We start from the raw sequence: 25,793 nt of genomic DNA, 5'->3' as shown, positions 1-25,793 counted from the left end.
CTATGTCTTGGCTATATGGAAATACAGCAACAAACATGGGAGGGCAGATATCTTTTCAATATGCTGTTTTCATTCCTTTAGATATATATACCCAGAAGCTGGATTGTTGGATGATATGGTGGTTTTATTTTTTATTTTTTTGAGTACCACCATATGGGTTTTTTTTAATAGTGGCTGCACCAATTTACATTCCCACCAACAATACCATTTCTCCGCATCTTTCCCAATACTTATCTTTTATGTTTTTTTTTTTTAAAAGATTTTGTTTATTTGAAAGAGAGAAAGAAAGAGTAAGCAAGAGAGAGTGAGCACAAGCAAGGGGATCATCCAGCAGAGGGAGAGGGAGAAGCTGACTCCCGGTTGAGCAGGAGCCTGATGCAGGGCTGGGATCATGACCTGAGCAGAAAGCAGGCTCCTAAATGCTGAGCCACCCAGGGGCTCCTATCTTTTGTGTTCTTGATCAGAGCCATTCTAATAGATGAAGTGCTATCTCACTGTGGTTTTGGTTTGCATTTCCCTGGTGATTAGTGATGTTGAACATCTTTTCATGTACTTATTGTCATTTGGATGTCTTCTTTGCAAAAAAGGTTATTCAGCTTCTCTGCCCATTTTTAATTGGATTGCTTTTTTTGTTATTGAGTTGTGTGAGCTCTTTATATATTTTGGATATTTGCCTTCTATCAGATATATGGTTTGCAAGTATATCATTTCCAAAAATTTTCTTTCATTCTGTAGTTTTTTTTTATTTTGTTGATTGTTTCTTTTGCTGTGAGAAAGGTTTTTAGTTTGTTGTAGTCTCACACGTTGATTTTTGCTTTTGTTGTGTGTGCTTTTGGTATCATATCCAAAAAAAATACTGCCAAGACCAATGCCAAGTAGAAATTTACCCCTTATGTTTACCTCTAGGAGTTTTATGGTTTCAGGTTTCATGCTTAAGTCTTTAATCTCTTTTGTGTTAATTTTTGTAATTGGTATAAGGTTAGGGTCTAATTTCATTCCTTTGCATAAAATTATCCTGTTTTCCCAACACCATTTATTGAAGAGACTAGCCTTCCCCTACTGAGTATTCTTGGTTTCCCTGTCAAATATTACTTAACTATGTGTGTGAGAGTTTATTTCTGAGCTCTTGATTCTGTTCCACTGATCTCTGCCTGATCTTATGCTAAGACCACACTGGTTGTGATTACTATAGCTTTGTAATACAGTTTGAAATCTAGAAGTGTAGTGTTTGCTTTGGCAGCACATATACTAAAATTGGGACAATACAGAAGTTAGCATGACCCATGCAGAAAGATGATCTGCAAATCCATGTAGCTTTCCATATTATTTTTTAAAAAGAAAATCAGGTATCACAATGAGTCCAGCTTTGTCCAATGTTTTCTTGCTTTTCTGTCAGCGTGATTATATCTAATGCTGAAAGTCAGGTATTGAAATTCCCTACTATTATCGTGTTGTTGTCTGTTTCTCCCATTTTTTTTCAAGATTTATTATTATTATTATTATTATTTTGAGAGAGAGAGAGAAAAGAGAGAGAGTACCCGAATGCACATGAGTTGGGGAAAGGGAAGAGGAAGAGAATCCTTAAGGAAACTCCCCACTGAGCGCAGAGCATGATTCAGGGCTCAGTCTCATGATCCATTAGATCACAACCTCAGCCAAAATGAAGAGTGGGATGCTCAATCAACTGAGCCACCCAGGTGCCCCTCTCCTATATCTCTTAGTATTTGCATAACATATTTAGGTGCTCCATCATTGGGTGTGTATATGTACAGTTATTATATCGTCTGGATGGACTTGACCTAAGTCACTTTATCATTACATAATGACCTTCTTTTTTGTAGGTTACCATTGTTGGTTTAGTTCATTTTGTCTGATATATGTATAGGTGCCCCTGTTTTCTTTTGGTTTCCACTTGCATGGGATATCTTTTTCCATTCATCAGTTTGGGCCTAGATGTGTCCTTAAAGTCAGTCTCTTTTAGGCAACATATAGTTGGGTCTTGTTTTTGTTTTTGTTGTTGTTGTTGTTGTTATTTGCTTGTTTTGAAATCTATCCATCCACTCTGTCTTTTTGATTGGGTAATTCATTCTATTTACATTTAGAGTAATTACTGATATTTAAGGACTTACTAATGCCATTTTCTTAACTGCTTTCTGGCTGTTTCATAGTTGTTGTTTTTTTTTTAATTTATAGATTTTATTTATTTATTTGACAGAGAGAAAGATCACAAGTAGGCAGAGAGGCAGGCAGAGGAAGAGGGGGCAACAGGCTACCTGCTGAGCAGAGAGGCTAATGTGGGGTCAGTTCCAGAGCCCTGAGACCATGACCTAAGCCAAAGACAGAGGCTTAACCCACTGAGCCACCCAGGTGCCCCCTGTTTCATAGTTTTATTGTTACTTTTCCCTCTCTCTTATTATGTACCTTTGTGGGTTGGCGATTTTCCATGGGGTCTCTTTTTTAAAATCTTTTCACTAAACTTCTGTTATTATTCTGTTGTCACATTAAAAATTCCCTTGTTTAGTAAAAGTACTAAAAACTGTACTTAGTATGCTGTTTATAGGAACTAGCCCTTTGAAATGAATGCAAAATTGCTGTGGTATGGAGACCACATTTTGATTTCTCATAAAAGAAATGGGAGCCATTATGGGCAATGTATAATGACTACTCAAGTGTTGCTTATTATTTTTGAAGTGAATACTGCTAATATAAGGGAATATGTCAACAAGTTTAGGATAAAAAAAAGCAACTTGAAAAGGCCTTTCATTTTGACATGGAAGTGTGGATTGATTGTTGAGATTCAGAAATACATTTGACAAACAAGCGGGTAGGTAGGGGGTGTTATAATGGCTTTTGGGTCATCATAGCCCTTGAGCTGGATCTTGATGGACTTCTCTGAAAACCGAATAAATAAAGCACTTTTTGAGGTCAGTGTGAAGTGAGGAATAGTAAACATCAAATAGTCCATTCTCTGTGACTCCCATTTAGAACAGTTGATGTCAATGGCAAATATACTGTATATAAGCACATGATGTACTAATGTTCATCATGTATATGTATTATACATAAGCATGTAAATACATACTGTGTTTCTAGATATCTATATTTTGAATTACTGTTATCACAATAATACTCATGCTTGTGGTATTTCAAAGTTCTATACGGTAGGGGGAAGAACCTTTAAATGGCATTTTAAAATGAGAACGTTTGATTGCCTTCTTTTTTGAGATTTTTTTCCCCCCCCATCTAGGGAGTTCAATATTTATACATAGGCTTTTAGTAGAGAGTAGTGCATTGTGTTTTCTCCACTCTATATTTTGCTTTTCTTTATGAAATGGCAATGCAAAAGGGTGAACTGCATGATCTACTAGCTACTTTATAGTTTCTAATTGCTATATTTTTAATCCTGCAACTCAGTTGCCTGTATGTGTTGACTGAAGTCAGTTTTCCAGCATGCTAAATAGGGAGTGTTAAAATTAAGAAATTTGAAATTGTGTCATGTACCATATAGGCTATAAAATATGAAATTTCAATAATGTTTAAAACTTTTTTACCTATTAATGAGCTTCATTTTCTTGCACTAAAATGGTCTTGGAAATAATCACATATACATTTCAAAGGCTTTAAAATCATCCACATACACAATAAGTGTGTATGAAGGGGATGATTAGATCTCCAATTTTGCTTTAGAAGGTATGTAAATGGTAAGACTTGGCTATTGCTGGGTCTGCCAGATGCTTCTGCTTTGATGTTATGGAGGTTGGGCTCCACATACCACCAGAAAGATGGATCTGAGTCCTGTTATCCTATATTAGCAATTCACTCAGGAATCATCAAGGCCACTGCAGACCATAATACTTAAGCCGGGTTCTCCATGATTCAGAGAAACCACAGGGTACTATAATTCAGTGACCATCACACAAGAATTCAGATTGTGATTCAAAATGGGCACAGTAACTTCTCAGCAGTTTTATTATACAAGTAAATGAATGCTGAAACATCCCAGTTTATCTTTCATTTATTATGGTCAAACTAAAATTCTAGTAATGAATGATAGCATACAATAAGGGAACTGTGGACATTTAGAGAAGTAACAATGGCATACATTCTTGAAGAACCAGTTCAAACTCCTGCTTTGGATAGATACAGTTACAAGTGATGCTTTCCATTATAAACTGTAAATTGGTTCTGGATGATAGAGTAGTAATTGAAGGCTTTAATGTGAAGACATCTACTATAAGTTCAGTTCACTAAAATAAGAGTGCTTGGATTGTCTATGTTCTCTATAACTTAAAATGACATTTATATGAAGGAAAATAGGAGCTTTTGTTGAATTAATTTTATCCAAAGAGGAGAATATATTGGTGCTTTAGACTGTGGGAACCTCAGGAGCCCATGAAACTATTAATGTAGAAGTCACAGTGGAGATAAAAGAAAATGTTGGGTATTTCCAGATATGAATCTTGCCTTTTCTAAAGAAGATATCAGAAAAATTTAGAAGAAAGATTCATCTCCATGTTCAAAGATTCTGAAAAGAGAGATCATCTAAGAATGGATAAGAGACATTCAAAAAGCAAATCCTGACTATACAATTACAAATGATCCTAATGCAGATGAAAAAGTAAACATTTCTATGAAAATATAAGTAGACATATAATAAATCAATCTTTGAAAGGAGATGCACATAAAAAGAGCACAGAAAAGGTGCATAACTAAGTAAGGATTCTGAAAAAAGAGGAAGAAACTTTTAAAAAAATGCCCGAAAGTCTAAGACCTAAAATGGGATGTTGTTTTGAAAAATGTTAATAGTTTTAAGAAATAATTTTGCAAAAATAATTGGTGCAAGGATAACAAGAAGGATGTGATAGGCTCACTCCTGGGATTAATAAGCACAAGTTACAAAATTATAATGAGAAAGCAAGAACTAACTATTCCTCATTGCTTCCATTTTGTCTAAGTACAAGAGTGAACTTCAAATCAAAAGGAAGAGACTCTTCATCATTCACATAAGAGATCAGACAATGAGAAAGTACTTAGTTATTTAAATAAGTCAACTCTCAGAAAAATGGTTAGGTCTTAAAAAGAGTTTGAGGATATGATCTTAGATTCACTGTCAGTGTATATATTTTTTTTTCTCACAGTCATTTTTTTCTATGAATATACTAGGTTGTCAAAGGTAAGCAATCTTGATCTTTATTTCAAAAATTGAGGAGAAGATAAACTCAAGCAACTACAGATTATTATACTATTTATCTCTAGTGAGGGCTAATAAACAGAGCACAAGGTGAGTATTTTGAAAAGAATGTAGTGATCACTAGGACATCTCCTGGGTTCACTAAAAACAAGTCATCTGACTTAAATGACATTCTCTCTTTTTGTAGGGTCACTAATCCCAGAAAGTCTGCTTGTCGGGTTTGTGGATAACGTGGTTTTTTTAGGCATTGCAGTTAAATTTAGTGACATTACCAAAACTGAAAATGTTTCTGTTGGTTTGCATGAAAGGAAGAAACAGACAAGATGATTTCTATCATCTGTCTATCGATCAGTCTGACACCAGAGGGGGCAATATATATTTAACAACATTAATGTACAAATGGTCAGTGGTTTCAGTTTCTCATGGTTGCTCACAATTTTTATGGGAGCCCCTTGCATCTCTGCCTCCTAAAAATAGCGAACACAATCTTAGCTTGCTTGACAGCCATGCAATGCTGAAATTAACAGAACTCTTAACTGAGCAGTCCTCATCTGGAGCATCCAGTCTTGCTTTTGAGCTGTGAGCTTTAAGACAGACCCTAATAAATATGAATTTCCTCACCTGAGGAGATTGAAAACCATGTCATATGAGAAACTGTTGAGATGGCTGGGGGATATTAGTGTGGAAATGATTAAGCATGATGATTATATTCCAGTATGAGAAAAATCATCTGCTCTACTTGTTGCTCACCCAAGAAGTAGAACTGACTAATGAATATGAGCCAAAGCCTATCTGTCCCATTCAAAAGGGACCAAGAGTGTCCCTGTTTTCAGATCCCGGGTTTCAGATAAGTCCCCTCCATTTTCAGATTTTCAGTTTAAGTTTAGCAGAAGTGTTAACTGGCTGCTTACTCCTTGAACTTGACCAGGTTATTATTCAAACACACCTGACCTAGAGTATCTAATTCTAGTAGTAATCATTTGATAAATAACCCCGTATGGACAACGAGTCTAAGTATTTCCTGAGCCTTAAGCTATTTCTCAGTATTTCTCCTTTTTATTTCTCAAAATACATCATTGTATTTCTTTTGTCATAGTTAATTGTGCAATCAAGCTGTGTGTACAAGGTGGTAGTTAGTTTCCCCAGATACCTGGAAGGCCATGTGTCTTCATGTGGAAGTATAGCAATGGGATTTAGAAAAAGATTTATTTATTTACTTGAGAGAAAGAGAGAAGGCAAGAGTAGGGGGAGGGGAAGAGGGAGAGAGAGAGAGAGAAAATACTCGAGCAGACTCCCCACTGAGCATAGAGCCTGACGTGGGGCTTAATCCCAGGACCCTGAGATCATGACCTGAGCTGAAACCAGTAGTTGACCAACTTAGCCACCCAGGTGCCCCACAATGGGATTTTAAAAATACTTTATTTCAGTAGAGAGTGTTGCAGTAAGCTCCTCTCCTCTAGAAAGATGGGAAGATGAGATAGCTGAAGTTGGAGAAGGGAATGGATTTCAGGAAAGCTAAAACCTAGGTTTGGGCAAAAACCTAACCAGACAGATAAAGATTGGGACTGCCCATGGGTGGTAGAGAAGACAGACTGCAGTTTGTCCAGTTGGTAGATACCTGCATACATTAGTGGATAAAGGTGGTTCTAAACATAAAATCTCGGTAAAGTTGAGGGAAAGAGAAAGCTTTAAGAAAGATGTGATTGGAGAAGCAGAGGTTGAAATTTGCTGTCTGCACAAACACAAAAGCTAAATAAATACGTGATTGGCATAGCCCTGGGTCCCACCAGAATCAAACACACAGAACTAGTTGGGGTCTTTCTAGGAAGAGGAAGCAGGTCAGGCTTATGACCAGGCTGTTGAAGTCCCTGCAGTTCATGGGAGCCTGAAAGGAATGTGGTCTCTCAGGCCATTTCCATCTAAAAGATAACTGTTCAACCTGTCCCAGTATCAGAGCGTGAACCGAGATGTATCAGGACCCTCTCCAGGTGAATCTCTGTCCCACACCTACCTCCCATTTCTCCCAGAGTCTGAAGACACACTTGCTGTCAACCTCCTTACAACTTTGAGGGTTGAAGTTGTGTTCTGGCAAGAGCTCTATTCTCTTGACAAATTAGTATTTACATTTAGCTCAGTGTGGTCCAAAATATGTTGGAGCTCTTTTTGGAGTTTGGAACTCTCATGGGGATATAAAATGAGGCAGCTGCTTTGGAAAACAATATGACAGTTCCTCAAAAAACAAAAAACAAAAAAACAAACTTAGAATTGGCATCTAGCAGTTACACTTCTGGGAGTATACCAGAAGAAGTGGAGAGTGAGACCTTGAGGTTCGTATGTTCGTAGCCGCATTCTTCACAAGCCCAAAGCTGGGAACAATCCAAATGTCCACTGACAGACGAACAGCTAATGACAAATCTGTACAATGGAATACAGATTGTAATGAAGTCTTGACCCATGATACAACAAGGTTGAACCTTGAAAACATTGTGTTAAATGAAACAACCCAGACACAAAAGCACAAGTACTTTAGGACTTGACTGACGTGAGACACCTAGAGTAGTCCGATTCATAGAGACAAAAGTAGAATGGGGGTGACCACAGGCTGCTAAGAGAGAAGAGGATGTGAAGTTATTATTTGATGGGTCCAGAGCTTCTGTTTGGGAAGATGAAAAAGTTCTGGAGATAGTGATGATATTTGCACAGCAATGTGAAACACTTAATGCCATTGAACTGCATGCTTAAAAATGGTTCAAGTGATACATTTTATGTATTTGATTTTTAAAAATATTTTAATTTTCTTAGTGTTTGGATCAGTTTTAGATTTACAACAAAATTGAGAGGAAAGTATAGAGAGAGATTTTCTTTTCTTTTCTTTACTTTTTTTTTTTTTTAAGATTTTATTTATTTGAGAGAGAGAGAGAGAGAGAGAGAATGAGCATGAAAGGGGCGGGGGACAGAGGGAGAAGCCGGCTCCCTGATGAGCAGAGGGCCTGATTTGGGACTTGATTCTGGGACTCCAGGATCATGACCTGAGCCGAAGGCAGTTGCTTAACCAACTGAGCCACCCAGGTGCCCGAAAGTATAGAGATTTTCCATATAACCCTGCCCCCGCCCCCAGTATAATATTATTTTCGTACATTTTTTCTTTCTTTCTTTTTTCTTTTTTTTTTACTAAGGATAAATATACATTGACACATCATAATCCCCCAAAGTCAGTAGGTTACCCTAGGGTTCACTCTTGGTGTAACACATTCTATGGGTTTGGATAAATGTACAATGACACCCATTCATTTTTATAAGGTCATATAGAGTATTTATACTCAGAGTCCTCTGTGCTCTGCCTTTTCATCTCTTCCTCCCTACCACAGGAACCACTGATCTTTTTGTTGTCTCCATAGTTTTGCCTTTTTCAGACAGTCATAGAGTTGGAATCATACAGTAGGTCGCCTTACCAGATTGCATTCTTTCATTTTGCAATATGCATTTAAGGTTCCTTCATGTCTTTTCATGGCTTGATAGCTCATTTCTTTTTATCAATGAATATGGAATATGTCATGTATATTTTAATCATCATAAAAATATCAAAATATGTTGCCTTAGAGAATAATGAGCTCTTTGTCACTAACAGTGATCAAGCAGAGGCTGGATCTATAGAGACAGAGACAGATTTAGATACAGAGATAAAGTTGGGTTTTTGTTGTTGTTGTTGTTGTTTGTTTTGTTTTTATTTTGTTTTTGTTTTGAAAAGTGTCTTACAGCTACAGAGACTGGAGGTACAATCCTGGCCCAGTCACTTACTAGCTGGGTGACTTTGGACAAATTACAATTTCTCCCTCCTCAGGCATCTGATTTATAAAATATATAGTTCCTAAATTGAAGAGATGTTAGATCAACCAAGTAATATGATAAATACGAAATTGCCCCAAACAATCCATTTTGTGGTTTACCAAATGCCCATTAAATGTTAATTTCTGCTGGGCTAATGTACTGAAACGTTCCTTATAACGCTTCAGAATTTATGATTCTAGGAGGAAGTAGCTTTAACAAAAAGTGATGATATTTTTATTTTGAGATACTGTGTGGGTAATCTGAATCCATGGAAGACAGGGTTGCAGAAGTCATGTTCCAAGATGGAGACCAAGATTTTCCTCCTGGGCAGGGTCAGTAAAAGTTATGGTTGAAAAGAGGGATGAAGCTAGTGGTTTGCTCAAAGACCAGGGAGATGTCAGCCAAGAATTGGAGAGAGGACATATCAGAAGAGAGAATTATGCTCCTGGAACAAGTCAGACTACTTTTTGGAGCAAGGACGTTTAGGGAAGTGAGGTAAGGGTGGGGCTGGATGCCGAGTTGCTTCTGCTGTGAGCGACCTTGCTGTTGAACTTAAGCCTGTTTCTTATCTCCTTGCCTGTGTCCTGAGCACCCACTCCGTTCAGTGCTCTGATCAAAGCCTTTCCAACAAGCCCTGAGAGATATGACAATTCCCTTCTGCATCCTACACACATTTCTTTCATAACACATATATCATTTTATTCACTTATGTTGATTCCAACCTATTTATTAAACTTTAAGTGCTTTGTAGGGAGAGGCAATGTCTTCTCTGTCTCCCCAGAAGTTACGGAGTAAGTGAATTAAATAACAAAGTCGTGCAGACAAGGAGGCTAAAAAATGGAGGAGCCAGGCAGACATTCTGAAGGATTCTTTGAGGGAGAAGAAGTAAGCTAAACATCATCTTCTTAAATGGCCTTACCTCTCTCAGCTTGGAAGGTAACTGATCTAGATCTTGAAGAATTAGATAGAAAGCGGTTGCTTTGCTCACTTGACAGGACTTTATCTCACATAGTCTGAATGTTATCTGAACTCCCAGTCACCACAAGGACATTGCATGTTACATTCCAGTTCCTGGTGGGCCCACGTTCTCCCCACTGCTCTGCAGATTCTGCAGGACCACCAAGGTGCACCTTGGGGCACTACCACTGTTTTCTCTCCTAGCCAATGGCTCCCATTGCATAGGCAACACACTCATGATTGTGGGGTGAATGAGTTAATGATAATAATCTAAAAAAAAAAAAATCTCAAGGATTTAAGCCCTTACATGGGCCCACTGCCTCATAATTATTCCAGCTTCAGGGGCCCCGATTTCCCATTCTCAGTCCAGTCAGATAGACTTATGACTTGGGAGTCTCTACCAGTCAGAAGAACAAGAGTCTATCTGCTTTCTTATTAACCGATCAGTAATTAAATCAAATCGACAGCCCAATCCCAGAATGGAGGAGCTTGTGACTTTAAGATCAAAACCTACAAAGCCTCAGGTTGCAGCCCAGGACCAGACAGACCTGTGGCATCAGTATAAATGAGACCCGTGACAAGGGTTAGATGCTCCTTGATGTATAGATCCTTAAGTGAATGTCTGCTTCCTTTACACAAGGGGAAAAAAAAGTGAACTCTGGGACAGGGTTAGTTTAAGTATAGTCTAATAGTTTCTATGTGCATTCTTAGTAAGAAGTATTAGTCTAGGGATTTTAACGCAATTAGAATTTAAATTCTAGTTGCTTGCAAGAAATTACTTTTCATTAGTACTGTGATCTGAAATGGTTTCAGAAATCCCGTGGCTGCCAAGGCACATATTTGATGCATAGCCTGGATCCCCCTTGGTTAGCATACTTGTATTCATTCATTCAGTGATTATCCAAAAAAATTTTGAAGTATGAATGGGATATTATCTGTTTTATAAGGAAATTAAGGCTATCAGATGTATCACTAGATAACAGACTCCTCTATTTTGTTAGACACTTTATGAAGGCGGTAATTATGGTTTATTAATTTTTATATCACAATACCTTTTATAGTTCCTGGCACATAGTAGGCATTCAATAAATACATTTTTATGACTGAGTGAATTTCCTACTCTTATAGAGAAGTTTTATCCAACATGAGTGAATACTTTTTCTTACCAAACGTGAAGAGTGACAATTTCTCATGGTTAATATCACTGGAATTGAAATAACCACAAAGGCAAAATTTAAATATAAAATAGACCAACTGGTTTAAGATTTCAAAGGCATGGTGTTAATAGACATTTTCAGGTTCTGGGAGAACCTTCAATGCTAAAGCTCTAATTGAATGGCTTCTTAAGGAAGTGAGTGTGCATGAGGGATTTGAGAGGACATTGATTACAGCTCAGGAAGAGATGTTTAAGAGCTGAGGTTTTAACTGAATAGAGCATGTTTTGTTTTGAAAAGTAAATGCAAAACATTCAGGTCATTGTTTTTTTTGTTTGTTTGTTAGGAAAGAGGAAACATGTATAACTCAAAGCATTAGACACATGGAATTTCTTGGAAAAGCACTTTTAAGAATTGTTAAACAATAAAAACACAAAACCCAAGAACCATTTTGCCAAGGATATTTCTCTTCTTAACATCAATTATATGTACTCATCGATCTGCAAAGATCATCTAGCCTAGGTTGGTTTCTTCTGAGACAAGTCAAGGAGGGAATGTAGAGAATTGTATGAAATGTGAAGGATCTGAGATTTTAAAATTAGCAAATTCACTGGTCCACAGTTCCATGGATGTCGGTAGAAGACCCAAGACTCCTGGGTCAGAGGTGGAAGTTTATGGCACACAGGAATGACACTAGTCAATCTGTTGGTTATTGTGGTCCCAGTCCCTGACCCCCAGGACCCACAGGGGAGCATGGAGAAGGCCTTCTGACACATGCACACATGGGTTGCATTACAGAAGAGCCCTGAGCTTGAGAGCTCGGAATCTTTTCCAGAGGGTAGAAAGCAAGTCTTCTCTTCCCTCCACAATAGTATTTATCTTTATTACCCTGCGGTGTAAATATGCCTGCCCTTTTCTCTGGAAAGAGACACTGGTCTTTATCTTCCAAGGCTATTTTCTATCCAAACATCCTTGAAGACAGTCCAGAATAAAGGACAGTCGATGCCTCACTCCCAAGAATTGCACAAATGTGAGCAATCCATGAAGAACTGTCTCTCCACAGAGGTGAACCGCTTACGAAAGGCTGCGCAGCTGTCTTCAAGCATAGGCCTCTTTTCACGCCACCATACTATTTCCGCATAAACACCCAAGTCACAACAGCATTTTTAGAACACACAGCTTTTCATTTTCTGGAAGGCTTGCTGCTTCCAATTTCAGAGGCAGACTTTGAAATCTTCATGACAAGATTTAGAGCGTCGGTCCTGGATATTGTCAATTCCTGAGTCCACATTGTTTAGTGCCCCCGTGCTTGAAAGTCAATATTGGCTTCCCAGTTTCAGTTTTGATAGGATTTGATCAGGTGTTTCTTGAGTCGATGGAAACAGTGGTGGTAGTAAAGAATGGAACAGCACCCACATGTCAAATAAGCCTGAATAGAAGGCAGCTCATCGTAGACGATGATGCTCCTACTTTCTGTGTAGGAACTCATATTTTTGTCCAGTCTGAATGTATAACTCTTGGAGATGCAGGTGAAAATCTACAGCTTATTTACAACTTAAACTTAAATTAAAATTTTAATTACTTGTACACACTTCAAATCACATACGCAATTATATGGTATATTAGTTAAAGGCTTTTTCTCACATATCCTAAAACAATGTTATTCTCATTCTTGGCACACATCTTCAACATTTAGAGCTGCTTTGGGATTACCTACTGTAATTTTTTAGGACTGTCATTTCCACATTCATTGAAGCCCTTTAAAATTCAGTAGTTTTTTTTTTTTTAATGATGTTGTCACTATAAGATTTATCTTAAACCATGAATTCATTAGGTAAGTTGTAGGTATGTCATGATCTCTAACATGGAAGAAAGCAATCTACCCCTTCTCAAGGCAATATTTTGAAACTTTTGAGTACAGCATTGGCAAATATGAGGACATAACCCTGAGCATTAATCCTAAATCCAGGTTCTATTTCTTGCTTCCCCCGACTTCTGTCAGTTCATCCACCTGAGCTCCAGAAACAACTCAAATAGAATTGGCTGAGAACATTTTAGACTAATGCAATTTCTTCAAAAGACAGTTAGTTATGAAGTGCCCTGAACCAGCAGAGATTTTGAATATAAGAACTTGAATATAGGAAAACTCCACTTTACTGAGAGTTGATTTGAGGGATGGAGGGTTATATTATACATGTGGTAAATTAGGTTATTTTCCCTGAGTAATTTACATTTCTGAACCTATGTTTCTTATCATTAAAATAAGAAAAACTGTGTATACTGCTATGCCTTAGCATTGTAGGGAGTGTTGGGGAAAATAATGTGAACGAACCTTACAAACCATAATTTCCATGTGTTTGTGTCTTGGTTTGTGACGTCACATCTCTGCCATTCTCGTCTTGATTGTTGCCATCCATGGTCACCTAGCCACTTCACTTCAAATTTGGGAGTCACTTTGGATCTACTCCCTTATCAAACTAATTGCCAACTCCTGCTAAAATTTTTCTCGTGGATATATGCTAGTCTTTCTACTTCTCTCTTCATAACCATTCCTAGCTTTGTTCTGACCTTGCTCATTTTGTTTGACCGGCCCCGTGATCACTTGGCGTTCTTTTCCTCCCAGCCATCAGAGTCACTTGGCTTAAATGTGAATCAAACCATGTCAGTCCTAAGACTAAAATCTCTAAATGTCTCCCATTTGCCTAAACATACCTATAGTGCATTTTTTATTACCAAGTTGTATAAAAAATATTCTCTTAAAAAAAACATTTTAGGGGCGACTGGGTGGCTCAGTCAGTTAAAGGATCTCAGGGTCCTGGGACTGAGCTCCGCTTTGGGCTTCTTGCTCAGAGGGGAGTCTGCTTCTCCCTCTATCTGGCCCCCTCCCTGCTTGTGTGCTTCCACTCGCTCTCTTTCAAATAAATAAATAAATAAATAAATAAATAAATAAATAAAATCTTCCTGAAGAAACCATTTTATAGTGATAAAGAAAATTAGAGGGGCGCCTGGGTGGCTCAGTGGGTTAAAGCCTCTGCCTTCGGCTCAGGTCATGATCCCGGGGTCCTGGGATCGAGCCCCGCATTGGGCTCTCTGCTCAGCAGGAAGCCTGCTTCCTCCCTCTCTCTGTCTCTCCCTGCCTCTCTGCCTACTTGTAATCTCTGTCAAATAAATAAATAAAATCTTTAAAAAAAAGAAAATTAGAAATTCTGTAGAGTATATTCCAAACTCTTATTGTTGACAAATGTTCATTTGCATATTAAAGTCTCTTCAAAGTGTTGGAATAAAGATATTTCTTTCTTTTCCCAAATAATGTTATATTCTCAAATTATTCAATGATCAGATTCTTTTGTTTGACAACCAACGTCAGTTATTGCTCTAAGAAAGACACATAGGACCATGCAAGCCTACAACTAAAGCTGACAGAACTACTGAACTTGGTGCAGGGCCTCTTCTGCTCTCTCCATCCTCCCTTCTCAACTGACCTGTCCTGTTTCCCTTGACCTGAAAACTCTAGTCACTGTCAGCAGAGTTTACGAGAAAAAGGGGGTTTGATTTTCTCAGAGACTGAGATATAATCTATTATCTTCAAGTGCAAGTAAGTTATACTATTTTAGCTCTATATATTTATAATTGTTCTTAGGCAATAATATATCACCTAGTTTTTTTCTTTGAAACAGACATCATCAGGCTGTCCGTTCTTTGTAGACAGCACATATATTTCAAAGGACTCATTGAACACTAGATTTCTTTGGATTGACATTTTAAAAGCAAACCTATTGCAATACATTACTGATTCACACTGTGGAAATAATGGATGGAAAACCAGCATACAGGATATCAACTTCTCAAGCCTCTGTGTTGTTAGTATCTCGGGTACGGATATGGAGGAAAGGCTGGAGTTAGGTAACTGATGCTTTCACCATGAAGTACATAAGTTTTTAAGATTGAAAGTTGAAGCTAATTAATGTTCTTTGACTTTTTTTTTTTTTTTTAAACACTCAAAGGACCTGAAGTTAGTAGTTTGATAATTAGGCTGTTCTTCATTTTCAGACAGAAATTAGACATTATTAGGAATGCTGAAGTACTGGGCAGGTCAATGGCGCATCATTATTAGAGCCATTTAATGCATTTTAATGGTGGTTGATAAGGTACAAAATGCTACGTAAGCCAAAAGAAGAAGTTTTATTCCATTATATGTGAACTGTAGATATAAATGAGCTCACATTTGCATTTAGTATGCATCAGTTCAAAAAATTAAACATTTCCTCTTAGATGTGAGTCATGGAATATGTAATTTGTAAGAGATGACCACAGCTGAAGCCAGCACCCGTCATCCACCCAGGTGCACCTCCAGACCTGCTCATACAAATTGTCCCTCACAGGGAGTTAAGGAAGAGATTTCCTCAGCACTTGGGTTGCTGAAAAGCCATGCTTTAAGTTGTAAGGTTGATCGGTTGAGTAAATAGTTCATTCCATTTATATTCTCATATTATTAGTAAATATAAAACAGCAACTTACATGTTAATTGTCTTATTTACATCAAGCTTACAGATTTCACTGATTTATATAGGGAAGAAAACAAACAAAGACAAGCAAAACTATAGTGCAAATACATCTTGTGCTAAGAATGATTCCCGTTTTCGGGCACTTCGGTTAAGCGTCTGCCTTCAGCTCAGGTCATGATCCCAGGGTCCTGGGTTCGAGCCCTGTGCAGGGCACCCGGCCCAGCGAGGAGTCTGCGTCTCCCTCTCCCTTTGCCTCTCCCCCCTGCTCATACTCTCGGTCTCTTGCTCTCTTTCAAACAAATAAATAAAATATCTTAAAAAAAAAAATTCCAGTTTGTTAGCCATGTTTTAACATTTTAAATGTTTTTACTGATTCCCATAAGATAATATGGGAATAATAATATTATCCCATTAGATAATATTCTTATATTTAAGAATTAATTTTCTTAAAGAACTAAGTGTTGGAATTTGAAGTAATCAATAAATAATATCTTTTCTGTTGGTCTAATTTGGAAATGAGACCAAGGCACAAGCAGCTGGAGATAAAAATATCACTTTCTGTTTTTAACCGATAAAGAGCTACTGGAGCTTATAGCTTATATCTGTTGGTAAGTTAAGTGGATGTACTAACATTTCATGATCGCCAAGCTAGACCATGGACCACTGCATCAGAGGGGAGATTCAAGTCTGCAGAGCAGGGACACTTATCCAAGATGGCTGCCTCTCTTTGGTCCAAGGGAGGAGGACAGAGACCAAATTCCCTGTGCTCCACCCCCTGAGAGGACCAGTTGCTGTCACCTACCAAATGACTGTTCCACAACCCCACAACTGAGGGAAATAATAAAGATGAGATGAGAGCCAGAACAAGTCTTCTCTCAAAAACCAGAAGAGTGACACCAGCATCTTTCCCACTTAGAAACTCTCACTAATACTCCGGATGTGGGTAACATGCTGTGATTTTTGGTAGGTGCACATGTACTTTTACTCTTTTTTCTCAAGAGGCCACTACCCTATTGTCTTGCGGGAAGCCATGGGGAATCCAAGTGTGCCTTCATTCTGCTTCCCTGTGTGAAACATCAGTGAAGCTTGTTGATAAAATTCCTGCTTGACAGGACAGAGCTGGAGTCCAGAGCTATCACAATATAAAAGGCAAAGGAGAAACAGTCCTGCTGTCAAGCCCTGTAAGGCCCAGCAGCCTCAGCTGTGACATCTCTCTGTGACCCATGTCGCTACTTGGCCTGCCACATCAGAAAACTCACTTGAGCATAATACAGCCTCATCGCGCTTGGCCTGGAGTTCTTTCCAGGTTCCACACTGTGCAGCGCCCTCGGGGGAGGGCTTCCCGGGAGAGGCAGAGGTGTCTGTCTGGATTATGGAGCTGCGGGGTAGCTATCACACTGGTAGCTGTGGCTCATCGTGGGAACGTCTGCGCGTCCACATGGGGATCTCCACACGGATGGACCGCTTACTGATGGAGCTTCCCAAGCAGCTTGTGCTTAACCCCCTGATTATTTAAGATCAAAGAACATTTCAATCAGGACATAATCAGGCGGGGTTGCTTGAAAGAGAACCAGTTTTTTATCCTTTGGGAACAGTGAATCATTCTTTCACAATAGCTATTGAGGGCATAGGAAGGCAGAAATACGTATTTCCTAAACCTCATGGTGGTTCTGGACAGCGAGAGTCTTTACTCTTCTCCTAATGAATTATAATGCAGGTCGCTAACATGTTTAGAATGGACTAGGCACTGTTCTAAGGGCTTAACATTAATTAACTCATCTAATGTGAATTAACTCATGAAGCCTCAAAACAACCCAACAAGTTTATACTAACTTTATTTTAATTTACACTTTTTTCTTTTTAGAGATTTTGTTTAGGGGCACCTGGGTGGCTCAGTGGGTTAAAGCCTCCGCCTTCGGCTCAGGTCATGATCCTAGGGTCCTGGGATCGAGTCCCGCATCGGGCTCTCTGCTCAGCAGGGAGCCTGCTTCCTTCTCTTTCTCTGCCTGCCTCTTTGCCTACTTGTGATCTCGGTCTGTCCAAGAAATAAATAAAATCTTTAAATAAGATAAAAGATTTTGTTTATTTATTTGACACACACACACACAGACAGTGAGAGAGGGAATACAAGCAAGGAGAGTGGGACAGGGAGAAGCGGGCTTCCTGAGCAAGGAGCCCTATGTGGGGTTTGATCCCAGGACCCTGCGATCCTGACCTGAACGAAAGGCAGATGCTTAACGACTTGAGCCACCTAGGCACCCCTATAATTTATATTTTCATATCATAAAAAAGTATGGGGTTCTTAGGTTAAATAACCTGTTGAAATTCATCCACTTAGAAAATTTCAGAACAAGGGCTCGAGTTGGTCTCTTAGCCAGAGCACATAACCCTTATGAGAAGCCTCTTCTCAGCCATATAATGTAATTGTTTGTTATCCCTAATAAACTAAGTGCAATTCTAGAAAGTGAAGTCTGTGACTTGTGGTTATTTTGTAAGTTGTAAAGGAAATTATAACTAATGCTATTTATTAGAAAGGATTTTTAGTTTGGGGTTTGATTTCAATGGCATTTTTAGTAAATGAATTTCTTTTTATGGGATTTGGTCTTAAGCCTGTGGGTCATTGCTCTTCTCTGCCTTTCATGTTCATATCTGAAGTAGTACATGATTTATTCGGTTGTTTCCTTTTTTACCACTGGTCTTTTCCTCCCTCCACTAGCATCATAAGCTTCATGGATTAAGTACTTGGCAATAGTAAGAACTCCTTAAATATTTGTGCAATGACTGAATGAATGAATGAATGCAGTTAAGAAGTTATTTATCTAGCTTTCAGTGGCCCCATTTTCTTTCTTGTTGCAGCTTCAAACAGAGGATAACTGCTAATAACTCACATTTTGTAGGGAGTTGAGACAAGTGAATTAGTGGAAAACCCTTGCAGGTCCATGAGTGTGTTAAATGTTGTACTTCATGACTCATCTTTTTAATACGAGTATGTGCTTAGTGATTCATATTCTTAATATAAGTAGGTACTTACTTATTTTTAATTGATGTAAAGTGAAGTGAGCAGAAGAGTTAAGTGTTTAAAAATAAAATGGCCTCTGCCATTCACAGCAGTTGCAATAATGAACAATCTTGTGCCTGTTTCTGCCTCCAGACTTTGCACATGTGGTTTCCTCTTCCCATGGAGCTCACTTCCTTCCCATTCTCCGTGTTAAGTCCCATTCTTTCTTTAGATCTTAGCTTCCATGTCTCTTCCTCTAAGAGGCATTGCTAGGCCCTCCAAGATGGACTGTACTACCTGCTTTGGTCACCTTTATAATGCACTGTTACTTATTCTTTTGGTCTGTTTCCCCCAACTAGACTCTATACAGTTGACCCTTGGCAGCACAAGGATTAGGGGCACCAATCCCTCCTCCTGCCACAGTCTAAAATCCACATATAAATTTTGACTCCCCCAAAACCTAACTAATAATAGACTACTGTTTACAGAAGCCTTACCAAAAACATAAATAGTTGACTAATGTGTATTTTATGTTATAGGTATTTTGTACTGTATTCTTATAATAAAGTAAGCTAGAGAGAAGAAATGTTATTAAGAAAATCATAAGAGAAATACATTTACAGTAGTGTACTGTAAAAAAATCCACATGTAAGTGGACCCATGGGTCTCAGACCTGTGTTGTTCAAGGATCACCTACAGTTCTTGATGGTTGAGATTCTCTCTAGCACTGAGGTTAGCATCTGATACAGCAAAGAATTTCAATCAATATTGAGTGAGTGAGTGAATGAATGACCACCAATAGCTAAGCAAGTAGAAGTACTATTAGAATTACTTTCAGATAAGGGCGCTTGGGTGGCTCCGTCGGTTAAGCATCTTCCTTTGGCTCAGGTCATGAGCCTATGGTCCTGGGATCGAGCCCCGGGTCAAGCTCCCTGTTCAGTGGGGAGTCTCCTTCTCCCTCTCCTTCTGCAGCCTCCTACTTGTGCGCTCTCTCTCTCTCTCTCTCTCTCAAATAAATAAATAAAATCTTTAAAAAAAAAAAGAATTACTCTTAGGAAATGAATTTGGAAAACAGAATAGAAGCGGGGTGCTAGAATCAGAAGGACAAGCTTAGACTGTACATCAGAACGCAAGTGATCACAGTGGTTTCTGGCTTTTAAAGAGCTGGATATGGATTTATCAGCTCATGCCAGGTAATTTCTAGTCTTCTGTGTCAATTCCAGGAGCAAGGAGAATGGACTGTAGCACCAAGAAAAAGAAGCACAGATAACACTTGGTGAGGAAACAGCCGCTGCTGTCCCTGTGAGTCACACGCAGGGCCAGTTTCCCCGTTGGGTACACCAACCCATGAAACAGGAGAAACTGCAGAACAGAAATCATAAAGTCCAAAAAAATAAATTGAGGACATCATAAGGAGGAGAGACATAAAGGAATAGTGTGGGAGGACAGGAAAGAAAGAGTGTCAGTGAAAATATGTAGAGAAGGCGGGAAATCTCGGAAAGAAACAGTAATAACTGAGCTCTGTTCTACAGGCAGTGCCTTGTAGCTCATGCTTACTGATCCTGTTCCCGTTCTTCACGTGTGACTCCCTCTGTGCACACAGAAGGCATCTTCTGGGGCTTTAGATTCTCTCGGCAGTGAATCAGCATGATGATGGCCAGGGTCTTATCACTGGGGATCCTTTTCTGGAATATCCTTTAGCTTTGTATCCTCAGCTCAGATTTTGCCTTGCCCGAACCCTTCAACTGGGGACAGTGGGTGGCTACCTAGCTGTCTGTCACCCTGAGCAGTCTTTCTGGACCTTGATGTTGTCCTTGTAGCTGTTCTTCTTCTGGAAGAGTTGAATAAAGCCATAGTACTGTCCCATGGAATGAACATGCCATCAGCCATGTGACTGAAGATACATCAGCGTATCTTCTAAAACGCTACTCAAATCTTAATGGTTATTATTGGCATAAATAAAATATATTATTCAAAAGAATACAATACAAAGCTGTAAATTTCCAGTGTCTTAAATAACCAGAGGAAAGAGATATTTCTATCTGGAATGATCACACCAAAATGCCAGGGATTAGAGGAAAATAATGTTGTGTCTCTCCCACAAGCTAACCCCTGAGCAAGCCAACATTTATCACAAATTCTACGGGTGAGTCTACTCTCTCAATAAGATAGTTTCTTTTTCTAGCAGAAGAAATGAATTGCTAGTCTGAAATGGGGAAAGTGTTTAATCAGTTCTTAATGTCTTTCATCTGTATTTTCAATACAGATTAGGAATAGTGAAAAAACCTATGTAGAATGATGCAGTGTAACATAATAATGGGGAATGGTTACGCAGAGGATAGTTCTCATTTGATTTTCCTTCTCTGTCTAGAGGTTTATGTGACTTAAAAATTTTTCACGTAGCCTTTTCTTTAAAACCCATTGGGGTATAAGGAAAAGGGAATGTTTATTAGGCATGTTAATGAGTGAATGAATAGTTTTCTATATGTGCTCTGTGCTCCGTTGTAGTTCCATTAAAAGAAAGCACTAAAACAAATTAGGGCATTACTTCACGTGTATATTAATAGATTCAAACCTATTAACATACCAAAAGTCAATTAACAAAATTGAGACTTATAGCAATGCCTTAAAGGTGATTGTAAAACCTTTTTAATTTTTTTCCTCCCAAATCCTTCAACTTCTCTAACTTGGAAAGTTTATGAAACTATAGAATGTGATTGTGAAGAATTTAGCCAAGCCAGTGCTCTTACTAAAATTGTTGGCCTACATCTAGCTCCTACATCTAGTAATTTTTGACATTGATTAGAATCTGGAGTTTAGATTTTATTTTTAAGGGTAGCAGCTTATATGATAGACTTTACCATTTTCATACAGTCATTTCTCTCCTGCATGGAATTTCAAAATCATTACAGGTAATTTTACTCTTCTATTCTTCCCATTTTAATTGATTTTATTACCAACAGGATATTTCAATTCAATAGTTCACTTAAGCTTTTCTTGCTTCGATCAATTAAAATATACATGTGTTAAACATCTTTATTTGCAGAGACATTGACCAAGCTGTTCTTTAGGACTAATCAGTAGAGTTTAAAGAGGGCTTGTTAAAAGATCAGCTCCAATAGGGACAGATTTATAATTTTTATAATTTTTAAAAGATACCAGAGGATAAAGAATCAAAAGAGACAGAATCTAAAAATTGGAATCTAGTTACCTTGGTTTTCAAACCACTTTGCTTTTTTTTATAATTGAGAGGGTTGTTTAAATTAAGAAGATTTGATATTTTATAGGGTATTATTATTATTTTTTGATCTATTTCAAGCATGCAGAAAAAATATATATATATAAAAACCCGAACACCTGTGTATCTCTTTCCAATCCGGTTCTCTCTTGTCCTCCGCATTGCAACATTTGGTGTTTATTTTTCCCCATAATCTTTTTATACTTCATATTTATGGACCTATAAACAGTATGGTATTGTTTTGCATATTTAAGCTTTCTTTAAATATTAGTACATAAAATTTAAATATGTATGGTATCACACTATTATTGCTTTTTCTGCTGAACCTAATGTTTTTGAGGCTTATCTGTATTGACACATGAAGCTTTAGTTCACTTACTTTCTTTTCTTTACAGTATGTTATGCAGAAGAATGGACATTTATGTTATTTCTAGTTTTTATTATTACAGGCTCTGGCACAATGAGCCTATCTATCTGTCTATATCTATATATTGATATATAAATATATATATATATAGAGAGAGAGTCTGTCTGTATATTTATATGTACAGAGATACATAAATATATATATATATATATATATAATGAGCCTGTATATGTATCTCCTATACACATGCTACAAGAGTTTCTCAAAACTTATAAGAGTGAAATGGATAAAGCATGGCCTAAACACAAATCTTCAGCTTAACCACGTCCTAACGTGGCAATTTTCATTCCTCCCTGCAGGATACCAGAGTGTCTATTGCTCTGCTATCTCATTGCTTTCTTACCCTAAGTTTTTGCTTATCTTTTGAGTGAGAAGTGATATCTCATTGATTTGGTTTGCATTTATCTCAGTAGTGTGAGCTTGGACATTTGCAAATTTGCTTTAGATTTTTTTCAAAAATATTCAATGAAAGTGCACTCATTAAAAAATCGGAAAAAGAAAATTCAGGAAGAAAAAGATTGCCTAACGTTCCATTATTTACTGAGAAGTACTACTTGCATTTTCTATTTCAATACATTTCCTCAATGTCTCATTTCTTTTTGAATATTGTTTTTTGTAGTTACGACTGTATATCATAAGTTGATTTTAAATAGAATGAATTCATGTTCTAGTTGGAAGATAAGTTGGAAATACCTGTTTCTGGATGAATTATTAGTCTGCACCATAAAATATATTTTTCTTTTTCATAAAAGAAAAATGACATATGCCATTCAATAGGTTTCAGATGTGCCAAAAAAAAAAAAAATGTTCCTCAAGAACCGTGACAGTGTTGATTACTGTAACAACGTGGCTTTTATGATAGGAAGAAAAGAATGCTTTGATTAATAATTCTAGCTCCATGTTTGGTATTGTTATTTAAGGAATATTACCAAGAATGGAATAATGAACACCATCTATTGTATGAAATAATCATTAAAATTGCAAAACATTCTGTTTGAACTCTGGGCATGAATGTAGCTTCAGAAACTCATTTCCTGTGAGTGGGAGCGGGACAGATCCAGAAGAAAAGCTGTAGGAATGGTGCAAAGTCCAGCAGCCCTCTGCACAAAACAGGATGGAATATTTTGCTTTGAGATTGAAACCCTGTAAAGGTGGATTCACCAGTCCAGTCTTCTCTGAGCCCTGAGTTGTAAATGCGTTTCTGTTCAAGACTGACTGTAGTAGATCTGAAAGAACATTTATAAACATGAGTACATAAGTGTGATATGTCCTGAGCCTTAATATACTGTGGTTTTAGGGGCACCTGGGTAGCTCAGTTGGTTAAGCCTCTGCCTTCGGCTCGGGTCATGATCTCAGGGTTCTGGGATCGAGCCCCACATCGGGCTCTCTGCTCAGCAGGGAGCCTGCTTCCTCCTCTCTCTCTCTGCCTGCCTCTCTGCCTACTTGTGATCTCTATCTGTCAAGTAAAAAAAATAAAATCTTAAATATATATATATATATATACACACACACACCGTGGTTTTAGCCCTTCTGTTGCTTTAATACATCAATAATAACAAGGGGGTTGACAACTCACTAAATTATTCACAAAGTTCTGTCAACATTAAGCTCTGTCCTTTTGAATTTGATGTCCTAGGAAAGCTAAACCCAGGCAACATATTTCATTGTTGTTGTGATTTGGGGGATAGCCTATTTTCTTACTTCTCTCTCTTTTTTTATCTGTCTCTCTCTTGTTCTCCCACCCCTCCTCTTCTCTTTGCTTTTATTAATATTATTACTATTATTTTCTTTGTCCTTTCAAGATGCATATATATCACTACATATATGTCACTTTCTGTTTTTTCTGGCTGGAATGAAATTTGTGATTATATGCATAGTGAGAACTTCAAGGAGATTTCTTGAATTAAAAACTTAGTTCCATTTTCTTTTATTATGACTTCTGTTTCAGTTATTGCTTCTTCCTCAGGGACAACTACAACCTGTGGGTTAGAGAACTATTTTCTGCTCTCCATATTTCTGGTGGTTTTCTTGTTTTAATATCTTTAGTTTTTCTTCTGAATTCTGGGAGAACTTTCCATGTGCTCCAGTTTTTCTAGTGTGTTTTCTGAAATGTAAATTTCTGCCCTCCAATGTGGATTTTAATTCTGTTTTTGCATTTTGTAGTAATTTTAATACGCTTGAATTCATTCCTCATTACATATGTCTCCCTTTTATTGCATGCTGTTGTTTTTAATTTCAGCCTATTCTGCTTTCTGTGCACTCGTGGAACTGTTATAGAAGTTTCTAGAATTTACTCCTGATAACTATGGTAAATTATTTTCAGTGATTTACCTCTCTTTCATTTCTTGTAAACTAGGCTATCTTTCCCTTCTTTGACAAGGACTTATCAAAATGTCATTGCTTTTCTGCTTTGCCTTTTTTCCCTATTTCTAACATTTAATGATAGAAGCATGTGTCAGAATATAACTTAGTCCTGCTTTAATCAATCAACATAAAATGTCTTTCACTCTGATTAGATTTTTTGGGATTGAGAAAAACAGTATTACTTAACTGAAGATTATAACAAGGAATTTATAAATATGTAGATATGCTTGTGAGTCTTTTGCCTCTCTGTGTATGAGTGTTTGCTTTTAAAAAGGGGGAAAAGTATATGTTAGGTTATATGCAGTTATATACTTTAAAAAGTATTTAGTCATATATAGAAGACATTAGCTTATACTATCATTTCTCTAAAAAGATACAAAATGCCATAAATAGATGCATCTTGATTTCTCTTAGTGATGTTCTTCTTTTTAAGAGGGTGAGTTCATTATTTTCTCTGAACTCTGTACTAATATATTTCCCATTTATGTTTCTAACAAATACCTGATTTTCTGCTTGAAGGAGAAAGCTGTCAGCTGAACGAATTCCTTTAGACATTTTTGTGCTTGCGAATATTCACATCACATGTTTTGTGTTAAAATTAAGGAGCTGGAGCAATAGATGCTATTTAACTAGGGGTATGCTTTCTTATAGTTTTGATATAATTTGAGTTTTATATACTTGTTTCTATTCTGGCTTCATCCTGAGATAGTGTTTTTGATTTTTTTTTTTTTAAATGTTTCCAGGTTGTTTTGCAAAGATGGCAACCAATTACAATCTAATAAAACCACAACTTTATGAAGTATTTACAAAAGAGCAGAACACACATTAAGGCAGATAGATCACCTTGGGTAACACTCCGTTAAGTAAGAGCTATAGTTAATATTTTATTAAAACCAATTTGCACGAAGACATTGATTTTTAAAACAATAGCTAGCTTTTACATTCATTATGGCACAATGGAAAACTTCCAACAATAAGGGAAGGCTGAAGGAATTCTTGTCCTATCTCCTTTTTGTCAAAGAAATAAGTCTCAGATGTTTGCCTAGATATAAAGGTAAAATCAAACATCTTTCCATTTACCAATGTCTGATTTTTAAAGGATGCAGTAATAAGTTCAAACAGGCTCTGTTA

The 25,793-nt window shown here is 37.5% G+C and overlaps 1 protein-coding gene and 1 non-coding gene across 3 annotated transcripts in view; both read left to right on the top strand.

Moving 5' to 3' along the window:
* NKAIN3 (sodium/potassium transporting ATPase interacting 3) overlaps window positions 1-25,793 on the top strand; it is a 610,689-nt gene that overhangs the window by 106,249 nt on the left and 478,647 nt on the right. The window lies entirely within an intron of this gene.
* Window positions 1,225-1,328, top strand: LOC123390917. The gene has a single exon (XR_006605505.1). It is a non-coding gene; the product is annotated as a U6 spliceosomal RNA (small nuclear RNA).

The sequence above is a fragment of the Mustela putorius genome, unplaced genomic scaffold (assembly GCF_011764305.1).
Source record: "Mustela putorius furo isolate JIRA1106 unplaced genomic scaffold, ASM1176430v1.1 tig00000151_pilon_pilon_pilon, whole genome shotgun sequence".
Lineage (NCBI taxonomy): Eukaryota > Metazoa > Chordata > Mammalia > Carnivora > Mustelidae > Mustela > Mustela putorius.
This window is presented reverse-complemented; position numbering and strand designations above follow the sequence as displayed.